This window comes from Rhinolophus sinicus, chromosome 15, assembly GCF_057876585.1.
Source record: "Rhinolophus sinicus isolate RSI-liver-muscle chromosome 15, RSI-T2T, whole genome shotgun sequence".
NCBI lineage: Eukaryota > Metazoa > Chordata > Mammalia > Chiroptera > Rhinolophidae > Rhinolophus > Rhinolophus sinicus.
The window spans coordinates 81,112,647-81,124,443 of record NC_142515.1 but is presented as its reverse complement, the minus strand read 5'-3'; positions in this window follow the sequence as shown (position 1 = coordinate 81,124,443).

Here is an 11,797-nt window from a genome sequence, read left to right as displayed (position 1 = left end):
TTATTGCTTTCATGACTTTTGCTTAACCATATTTGAAATATAATATTGTTTATATAATATTTTTTATTTAAATAGACTATTTCTAGTTAAATACATACACTACCTAAGCAATAAAGTTATAGATTTAATATGCCAGTCATTTTTTAATATACATTAAATGACATTTAAATTAAGATTTTTATCCATATGCCAATGGAACTTACCAAGTTTTCCATACATGAGGTTTGCATTTCATATATGTTTGCCTCATTTTGGAAAACACTGATAAAATAGAATTAAATTAATCTTTAAGGAGACATTGAGAATATCTATACGATCAAGATGTTGTCATGATCCTTGTATGTACCGTACAACCTTAAGGTGGAGGTGAAAAAATAAATATTTTGGTGGATGTCAAATAGTTGAGTAGTAAAAGGCAATAATCCACTAAAGCAAAAACTTTATTTCAAAAATTGAGCTTATCATATATAATAAGTATATTTGTCAGGTTTCCAAGAGAAACAGAACTAGTGTGAGCCATATACATATTTGTATATATATTTGTTGTTGTTTGTTTGTTTGTTTTTTTGTTAGAAAAATGTTGACATTCCAAAACAATCAAAATGCCTTCATAGAATTTTAGCCTTCCCACTCCAGTAATCTTCATCTATGTTTTACTCAATCACACCAGGAAAAACTTTCCTTTTATTCCTTAATAAAAATTGAAAATGAATCTAGGTCCTCTATAGGATTATGTATTTTAAAAATCTCCTCTTTCTATCAGTATTTCTCATACACTTGTCACTGTTTCATGTTTCTAAGTTGCCAACTTTGCTGGATGAAACAAGCCTTAACTGTTTGGTTCCAAAACGAATTGAAACCCCTTATTCATTTTTTTTTTTCCACACAGCCCAAATTGTTTACAGTGACAGTCAGTAGTTTGTATTCTCACTAGAATTGTAGATCCATGAAAACCCTAATTAAAGATGTTGGCAGAATGTAAGTGTGTGGAGTGGATATCATCAAGGAATAGTAACGGAGAGATAAATAATTGTTTGTTCTTCTGGGAACATATTTGGCTAAGTTATTCAGATCAACTCTTCCCTAAAAAGAAACTTAAAAAAATCTGCATACGACATTAGAGGAATAAAACATCAAAGAGCTCCTTAGATATTTATGGAAATAGTTATAAGGTGAGCATCAAAGCCTATCTCTATGTGACTACAGGGTAAGGGGTAGAAGTACTCAGATAAAACCACAAGACAGCTCTCTCTTGGATTTTCAGCTCAAATTATACGGTTCAAAAATTCTGAATCCATGATGTACCTTTAAGTGGTTCAAGAACCTTAGTGAGTTTCTTTGGCATTTAGGGTAGTAACTACCTCTTCGTGTGAGGGAGGTAGTTGTGAATCAGGACAAATATATGAGGACCTTCTAGCAACAATTGTTTTCTTGATGTGGGGTGTGTGTGACTTTTTTCAATAATTATTTAAAGTATATGTATTAAAATTATATGTATGAGTGTTATATATCATGAAGAAAATGTGTTCTGGAATCATTTTCCTCGTTGAAAGATATAGAATGTTTTCTATTGGAGAGTTTTAAAAGGAAGTTGGTGTCAGTGAAAGGAACTTTCAATAAAGTGAATTAAAGGTGAATAAAATATGTATGAAACAATTGATATTAATGATCTTTCTTTTATAAAAGAGTGGTGCCCTATCACAAGGTATAGAGGATTAAAAGAAAGGCATATTAGGCCCATGCAGCCAAGGTTTAGGTGAACAATGTAAACTTGGGAACATGGTTTTTTTAAAAGGTGGGAGAGAAAGATTTCTATGAAGAGTAACAATTGGAGATCTCATGATTAAAGGAGATTAGAGGGTTAGACAGTGCAATCATTAAAGATTGGCATCCTCTAGTCTTCGTCAGTCTTCTTGCCACAACTTCCATAATACAAATAAAATCTAAATAAAACACTTTCTCAGCCATTCCCACCACTAATTCCAAATAGATTGCCAACTTGATGACTGTCTTATTTAGAAATTGTGGCGCTTTCCCAGGGTTGAGCAATATTCCAGACAGCTTATTATCAAGGGTCAGAGAGGGGCAAGGATAAAGATAAAAGATAGGGACCAAGATTGTGATTTGTTTAGTGACTGGATTTATCTTTTAACTACTTAATGTTTACTACTACTTACCATGTAAGGTCAGTTCTTATTATAGGATAACAAAAGGGAGATGCTTATTCTTAGTGGACAATATTGTTAACTGTATTTTTAAACAATTGAGCATCCCTACAATAAGTATTAACAGAGGATTACAATTTAAAGATGAAAGCAAAGTTACTTAACTAAAAGCTATAAGGGACTAAAATAGGAATTGAAAAAAAAAAAATAAGCCTGTAGTCTTAACCTTGACATTGATTAGCTGTGGCTTTAGATTTATATTCTATGGAGTTAATATAATCTTCTGTTAGATCACGATATCAGGAGGCTGGTCTAGGTCAGTGGATTTCACACAGAGCTTTATTATATCTGGAGTGTTTTGTTCATCTTTGACTTGTTTTCTTGGAACTTCAGAGAGCCTGCCCGACTGGTGGTTTTGTTGAAAGAGTGATGTGATGTAGAGTACATTTGACATTATTACAGATCTCCAATACCCACTTCAAATAGAACAGATATATTTTTATTTGTTTACTGTCCTGGGAAAGATTTCAACTGACCAAACATTTCAGCAGCTAACAAAGCAATAGACTAGCTGATCCCAAGTATCACTTTCTAAAATTCTAAAACATTTTCACCTTTTAAGGTGGAAGACGTTATTGAATCCCAAAAGATACTCTTCTTGTTCAAGATGGAATTCAAATAATTGTATTAGTTTAAAATGTATACGTCTGCTTTTATTTTCTGTATGAAAAGCTGTTTAATGTCTATCAAATGTTTTTGTTTTTATTATTCTATATTTGCTATAAAATGCAATAAGCAATTTTTGATTATTAACTCTATGTAAAGTACCCTTACAGACCTTTTTTAAACATAGTTTTGGAATCCTGAAAAATGTTCTAACAGTTTGCTCTAGTAAAATATGAAGTCTCTTTTTACAACGAGAGCTGAACAAATTATTTAACATATTATACTTATAGTTTATTCAATAATGTCACGTTTTAGGAGGAGAGTTATGTCTTGTGTTTTGTTCTCTGATTTCCCAATTTTATAGCAGTGATTATTTGCACACTTTGAAATATGAATGTACCTTATTTCCTGAGAAAAATATAGAACTTCAGGAAATATGTTCTAACTAGGAAGGAATGAAGTGAGAGCCAGGACGTATATAATGAATTTGACACTAACAACAAAATGAAAATGAAGGATTGCATTAGATAGGTTTATATATAATAACTGAAAACAAACAAACAAAACTTATATATAAATCAGAGCTTTTGAAAACCTATTAAAATGTATTCATAGTTTTCAAATTATCTAAAGGTTTTGCTGTCTCTCTCTCTCTCTCTCTCTCTCTCTCTCTCTCTCTCTCTCTCTCTCTCCCCCTCTAATGTACAAAGATATCTATACACATATGCACATCAGTAAGCATTCTTGCACACTTCCCCTGTACAAGGGCACTCAGCTCTCCACTCACAGGATGAAAGGAAACTGAAGGATCACATTGTGCTCTGACAAGAAAGCAGTGGGTATGACTATCTCTTAGGTCATTCGGAGTCACCATCTGCAAGTGTTTGTATGGAAGGAACAGCCCAAACTTTAGTCTTGTCAGATGCGTCAAAAGCTGGAAAACAGGGAGCTGAGTTGTCCTCTTTAGAAATGAATGCTTTTTGCTTCCTGTCACATTGACCTAATAGCATCTCAACAGCATCTAAACTGCCCCACTGTGAAGTTTAGCAGCTTGAAGGCAGGATAACGTGTGCTGGGCAGGGTACGTTGGGCTTTCAGGTAGACCTTAGCATGACTCACTCCTACTGCTCCTGACGCACAGGCGTACTTTATAATTCCTTGATGGTACTTGAAGTGACCTTGTTATTTTCCCTATTTTACCATGCCTTTTGACCGTTTTCTTACTGAAAATGCCTTTGTTATTGTTGAACATTTTGGTTTACAGACTTCCCATCAGACATAGCAGAAATTTCAGACAAAATCCAGTTAATTATCCTTAAATTTCTATTTCCCCCAAATGTCTAAAAAAAGTGTTTAATGAAAATAGATATCTAAAAGTCATTCTTATCTATATAGAACTGACTATTTTACCCAGAGATGTTATTCAAATCGTTTTAGCAAGGTGAGTGTATGTATATATATATATATATATATATATATATATATATATATATATATACACACACACACACACACACACACATACATATCACTAGCACTACCACTAAAAGAGAGGCAGTTGTTCTTTCCTCCAAATATATGATGAAACAATATTTTCATGTGATAATATGCAAAAGAACAAAAGGAGACATAATCAAATGGCCAATTTATCAACTAAATTTGTAAATTAAATTATTTTAAGTAGAATTGGGTGTGGAAGTTAGAGAAAAGCAAGACTATTAATACACTGATGGATACACTAGACATAATTGAGAAAATCAGAGAAAACAATTTCACTTCTACACATTTGCATAAGCTCTCTTTGGTACCTATCAGTCTGTCAGCAAAGACACTTTTTTTTTTTAATAGCTGTACAGAGAATGGTGAGCTACTTTGTGTTCTCGAACAATTAATGAGACCAGGCCTCATTTCATTTTCCTGGAATCAACCTTGATATCTTTTTTGTTTTGTTTTGTTTTGTTTTGGATTGTCCCTGACTTCCTTGGCAGGTTCTAACAGGGGGAAATTTAACATCATCCTGGAGAATATTTTTATTGACATTCTAGTACTTGTTCTTACTTTAAATTTTAATACTAGTCCCTACTTTTTTTTTTTTTTTGTAAAGTGATGGGCAGATAGAGATAATTATTAGTAACAGGTTTTTGTTTTTAATCCTGTTTAATTAACTGAGAAAGCTTTTCTTAATCCTACCTTTAGAATCTGCTTCATTCAGACTAAGAAGTGCTCTATGGGGAAACAAAGCAAACAAAGCAATTATTGAATGATATGTGGAGTAGACTTTATGTATTTTTAAAAGTGTATGTATTTGTTTATTCTTTCTTCAATATACCTTGGTGTAGCTGCTTCATGATTATCAAAACTTCATCTGGATCTTTCATTGTTATTCAGCTTTTAAATATCAAGACATTTTTAGAAGTAATAGAACAATGCTTTAAAAAGGTATTTTAAAGCATAAGTATGCTTGCTGTTATGGCATATTCACTACTGAACCCAATCTACTGAAGCGTAGAACACTGAGGCAGCCTGGCATGATATAAAGCAGTATAGACTTTGGAAACAACTCACTCACAGTTATATCCCAGATTCCCCTTAGGGGTTGAGTGATTTTAGACAAGTCACTTAATCTCTCTTAGTTTCAGCTTCTTCAATGGAAAATTGGGATTAGAAATAATGTGTTTTTTAGTACTTGGAGCTATAAGGAAGTTACCAGAAGGAAACAGGTGATACAGGCCAAAAGTTAACTAAAGATTGTTGAATGAAAGGACTGTTTTCAGAACTTTGGTCATGGGAATCAACAAGGGATAGTGAAGCACCCAGAGTGTTGCAGCAGCGTTAAGCCATCGATACCCTCTGCCTACAAGGGCCAGGGGCTGGGAAGCAGGGCCCCTTAAGGGCACCTGTGGGGTTTGGGAGAGTAACGTGGCTTCTGCCAGACTATGGTGAGGTGGAGAGGGAGCAGGGGATAAACACCGTTCCTTGCTTCTGCTCTGCTCTGACCTCTGACTCGAGCCTCCTACTGGCTGAGTACAACAGGGAGCCAGTGGACAAAGGACCTGAGCGATGCAGATCAGAGTGTCCTGGGGCTCAGAGCACACCAGGGCGAATGGAGAATGGAGCACAGGATGATACTCAGTGGAAATTGGCACCACACTCAAAGACATGTATTAAATATCCACTCTATAACAGGACGAACGAAACAGTCTTGTAAACCCTACATCTTTGCAGTGGCACAAACTTTCTTCAAATATTTAATGAATCTCATACATGTGCATTGGTCTCTTGGTATTTTCTTCCCCTCCGTGAAAATCAAGATAAGGGTCTGGGTTTTATATTTGAGTTAATGCCGGAGCAGAGATGATGAAACAACTGCAAGACTCAGAACAGAAAATATGATATCAGCACAGTCAGAAAGTCAGAGCCAGAGAAGGGCTTGATGTCACAAGATCCTAAAAGAGTTAGAGAAGTTTTGGAACACTGGATTTTCTGAAAAAAAAAGAAAAAAAGAAAAAAAGAAAAGAAAAAAGAAAGTCAAGTTTTAGAAGCAAGTAGAACATTAGAAGCAAGAAGAACATAGTTGATATTTGGGTTATAAATAAGTGATAGCTATTCTAGGTGTATATTTTGGGGTACTGATTTATTCTACTGTTCTGTGACAGGATGAAAAAGAATGTGCTCTGTCAGCCCTTTATTGACCCATAGTCCCTGCCATCTGCCATTGCCATGAAGAATTAGCAAAAATAGAGAATGAATTTGATTCAAGTCCTATAGTATGGCTACTGGGTAAAGGCCACCAGAGCCTACTTCACAGAACAATAGCGAACCCCTGGTCAGACAGATGGAAAGGGCAAACTGGGCCTCTTTTACTTTAACCCTGCCTGGTTTTCCTAAGGCCAGTGGTCCTACATTGGTGGCAACCCAAGTCCTGTTTTATCACAGCAGACCTTGAGAGCAAGATCTCAGAAGTTAAAGGAATCCAAGAGGAAGGACAAAATAAACTTTAAATGAACTTGGGAAGTTGATAACTTGGGAACACAACAACCTTTATTCCAAAAGTTCCTAATTGTCAGGCTGCTCATTGGGATTCAACATCTCCTTTGGTTCTCACACTGATTTTAAAAAGCACATTGGTTGTCAACTCTTTTAAATAAAACAACATCACCTAAAGAATGAAATTATTGACTTTTGTTGAAAAAAAATTTTTAGTATACTTGGCCTACATTTTTAGATGGCAAAATTTGGGGTTGCTCACTTAGGTAAATTCAGTGATTTTTTTTTTTTTTTTTTTCTTCTTGTGACAGTAGCCATCACTCTAGATTGTCCCTTAAACACTGAGGCATTTGGCCAGTTACCATCTTCCACACACTTACGCTTTTTCCTTATAGCTAAACTGCACAGTAGAAATTGCTTCTCTGATTTACCTTATCAGCCTATTCCTTCCATGCGTCTGAGTTTACAAACCCTGCTTTAACCTGCTTGCACTTGACTCTGAAAGGCAGTCACCCACGGGCCCTACAGCCAGTAGTGACTTTAACTCTGATCTGGGTAGTTGGGATTGGCCCATGCCTTGACCTCCTGCAAGAGGAAATGAACCCCTACTGCTTTCCATCTTCTAGTGATAGACCTTAGGCCCTGCACTGATCATAGAGAGGGCACAATTGGATCTGCAGTTCTGTTGAAGAAGCAGAGGTTCATAGTGATATTATTCTTGGAGTTTTTGCAAGAGATAAGTATTTTTCTCACAAAGAAGAAATACTCTCCCTGGCTCACATTCACTGTTTAAATATTGAATGAAAATCTTAAGAATTCTTCTGACATTATTGATGCATTTTTATCTTATTTTTTCATGTTTTTCCACACTTTAGGTTTAATAACAGACATGGTTCTATTAATAACATTCTACTGCGCCTGTACAGTGAGTGGGAAGCTTGGGATGGAGCCTAGACTCGCTTCACTAGCCATCCACCCACGTCACGTCTGTCCTTGGCCCTGAGCCTTTGAGGCAAGTTGAGGTACATTAAAGCAATGCTGTTACCCTTAGTTCATGAAATGCTGGTTCACATCAAAGTGCCTGGTTACGACCTCCCTCTGGCATGTCAGTGCTACTCAGCTGATTCTAAGTTTTTGATGCAGAATTTAAATTTAAGCTGGAAAGTGGGTACAATCATTTAGAAATGAAGTCAGCATATTTACATTAGAGTAGTTGCCTATCAGGAGAGAAAGCTGTATTGTAATGACTACATTAGGCCAGTACAGTGAAGCTGAAAATTATCCTAGACATAATATGTCAAGATAATCAGGGGTGTGGTCCTGTTAAAAATTCAAGCTTTAATTTTAAAATCAGATACACACACACACACACACACACACACACACACACACACACACAGAGACAAAAAAAAAGTATACATATTTTAAGAAAGGAAAGCTGTATTAAAATTGTAATACTCAATATATACCAATAATAAAGATAAATACAAGTCATGTTGGACTTCTGCAATTATAAGAGGTTCTTAAAAGTGGTTACCATCAGCGTCCAGACACTTCTGATTACGGTGAACAACTGCTTGAGCAACGCTGACCAAAGTGTCCACTTGTATATATTTTTTTTGGCATCCCTGGTATATATTTATCCAAGTTTTGCAAACAACAAATTTTAAGGGCAAAAGCACATGTAGAGGGGTAGTGGGTGTCAGAACTAACACTCAAGACCTGAAGGTCACAGGAGTGAGCTGGGATTAAGGAGCTGACTGGCACCTCTATTCCAGAAAGGGTTGCTTAGCAGGAAGGGCGTGATTGGCCAGAATAAAGTCTAGATCTCTAACCATGGTTTGGGAGATGTTGACGCCCTGATAATCAGTGAGTTTTGTTCATTACACGAAAAGTGTGAGGACTTATGCACAGGTCGTGATAGTAAATGTTAGATTGTGGGGCCCAGGGCCAGGAGTCAGGTAAAGAATAACACACTAAATTAATCCAGTTAGTGAGGCATATGGTTGCTGCTGAATTTTTAAGCCCCGTATCAGGGTTCTTGGCTTTTAAATTCCTGGAGGTCTTTTTCTATTGGATCTTTGGAGAACTGAGCTAGGATTGATAGCTAAGAAACAATTTTAAATTATCTTCCCTTGAAAATCATAGCCCCTAGTTAACAGTTCAAAAGTCTAAATATGTGAAAATGTCCAAGGTGAAAATTTGTTAACATCTTACTGATTTGTATAGAAAGAAAGCTGTCAACAATGATCTATAGCATTTAGGGGAACAAAAAGAACTATTGGTGATACTTTCTAAAGAGTACAAGCATGGGAAATCTAAGCTTATATAACAGTACAGAACAAAAAAAATATCAGTTTACTATGTTCCAACAAGACAAGCATTATATTGTCTTAAAAAATAACTAACTATATCTCCTGTCACTTGAAAAATGTTTCTGAAGTTGAAATTAAAGTAGAAGTAATTTGTATGTCATCGAGCCTGCGATAAAAACATAAGAGCTTAATTGTACAATAAGAAATAAGAGCTTTCTCAAAATATAAGTTGGATGAAGAAAGGTATTCATACAGGATTGCAACTATTTGAAAATAGCAAAGGTTTACCTTAGAAAAAAATAAATTATTTGTTAAAAAATTCCATCACTGATTTATCTGTTTGCCTATATTACTTAGTGCAAGTCTTTGTCCATAGCAGGTGGCAAATGCTTTGTCCATATGCTTGATGGTATAGCTTTGAGATGTGGAAATTGTGACTCTGCAATTACTAGCGCTCTCATAGCAGCTGCCTGGATTATCTGCCTCTGAAGAGGAAGTAAAGTGTTGGATTCAGTTACCTTTAATTGGGTTCAGTCATACGGTAAAAATTCTACCAGGCATTTTCATATATATAATGTGATTGACTGTTACTTCTGAAGTAGGTGTTATTGTTTTGGTTGTACAAATGAAGGTAGTGAGGTTTATTGAAGTTGAACAATTTACCCTAATCACATAATAAGTGGCAGAAATAGAATTAAAACATATTTTTCACTTTCATAACCTGTATTCTTTCCAGCCCCTTTTGCCTAGCTTATGGGCATTTTCATTTCTGCAACCCTGGTAGATACCACTAATAGATCTTGACACATTTTGCCACTAATCCAGGCTTGTCCCCAAAATTCTGCTCCACACAGTGGTTTAGGCCAGAGCTGCCAATTAATTAGATATGTCAATCCAGTTGAAAATTCTTGGTCAATTCTGCATAATTACATTCTGTCTCCTTTCTTAAAATAACTTGGTAAATAAGAGCTCTTATCGCTAAACTCACAATCAAACCACAGGTAAAGAATTTAAAAATATGATATTTATCTCCTAGAACTTTCATAGGGAAAGGAAGGAAATAAAGACATGACTGAAAGATAGAAACAAGTCTACCTTAAGAATTGTACTTATATCTGAACATATTTTTAAAAACGATTTCAGCAAGCGGCACCAAATTGTTTTTGTTTAGGAAAACATGTTCATAAGCTGCTTGGTCTAGAAGGTGAGACCTCGAATTTATAGAAGATAATCAAATAAAAAAGACAATGAAATTGCTCAGGATGTGAGAGAGAGAGAGAGAGAGGAGAGAAGAAGAGAGAAGAAGTGAGAAGAAGAGAGAAAGGAAGAGAGGGAGCAGGGAGGAAAGAAAGAGAGGAGAGGAGAGACCCTTGAGAAAAAGAGACATGAGAGAACACATTTGAGAGATTAGTAGATTCTGATATCCTTTCAAACCCCAGGAGAACCTGCTGAAAATTTGGAGTGAGAGTTCTCTTTCCTGTATCCTTGGATTCCATTGAAAGCAGAGCCTGATATGTGATCTTAGACACAGGTAGTTTTTTTTGAGAAGTGATTCCAGGAAGGGAAAGTAAAAGGGAGAGTGAGACAAGGAAGGGACAACAAGCAAATAACTGTGAACAAATGACACTTAATTCCTCAGGGACCTTCTGACGACCATATAGTGCACCTGCTCTCCTGTGCTTCTGGGGTTTGTCTATGTTGGCACGGTCCTTTGTTCTGACTCCATAGAAAGCCCCTAGGTGGTAAAGCAGACTCTTCGTGACCCAGTGGTGAAGAGCTAACAAGGTACATGGAACAGATCACCAGAGCTGTGATAAGATCTTGTGGACCAAGGGAGTAAGGCAGGGGCACGGCAGGCACCTGCTATGCATTGTAATTTCACATTCTTTTCCTATGGTAACTTGCATGGGGCTTTAAAAGTTCATTGCAAACATAAAGCCTGAAATAGGAGAACCACCTGAATAAAACGTTGGTCCTCTGATTATTTGCTATTTTTAATTAATATCTTTCTGTGATTATTTGTCTTTTTTGTGCTATTTAATTATCTAACCAGGTAAAATCATATCCCTTTGAAGAAAAAAGTGAGCTAATAAATTTAACATGCTCTTCTCTTCACTTTAAAAATAAATCATCTTGATAATTTACATTTAAATAATTAACATAGCTAAGATCCATGAAGAGAATTTATTTATTATGGGGAATATTCTAATGTGAGGAAAAATATTTTCAGGGAAATATTCTGAATTAATGAGAAGACAACAATTATATCTATAACATTTATTCTTTTTATAAATGTCAGGTGTACAACATTATAATTCAACATCTGTATGCACTACAAAGTGATCACCCCAAAAGTCTAGTTACCATCCAGTACCATGCAATTGACCCCCTTTACCTGTTTGCCCACCTCTAACCCCTTTCCCCTGTGGTAGCCACAGATCTGGTTTTCATGTCTGTGAGTTTGTGTTGTATTATTGTTTGTTCATTTTTTAGATTCCATATATAAGTGAAATCATGTTGTATTTGTCTTTCTCCTTCTGACCTATTTCATTTAACATTATGGTCCGTTCTTGTTGCAAATGGCAAGATTTCATTTTTTATGTCTGAGTAGTATTCTAGTGTGTGTGTGTGTGTGTGTGTGTGTGTGTGTGTGTGTGTGTGTGA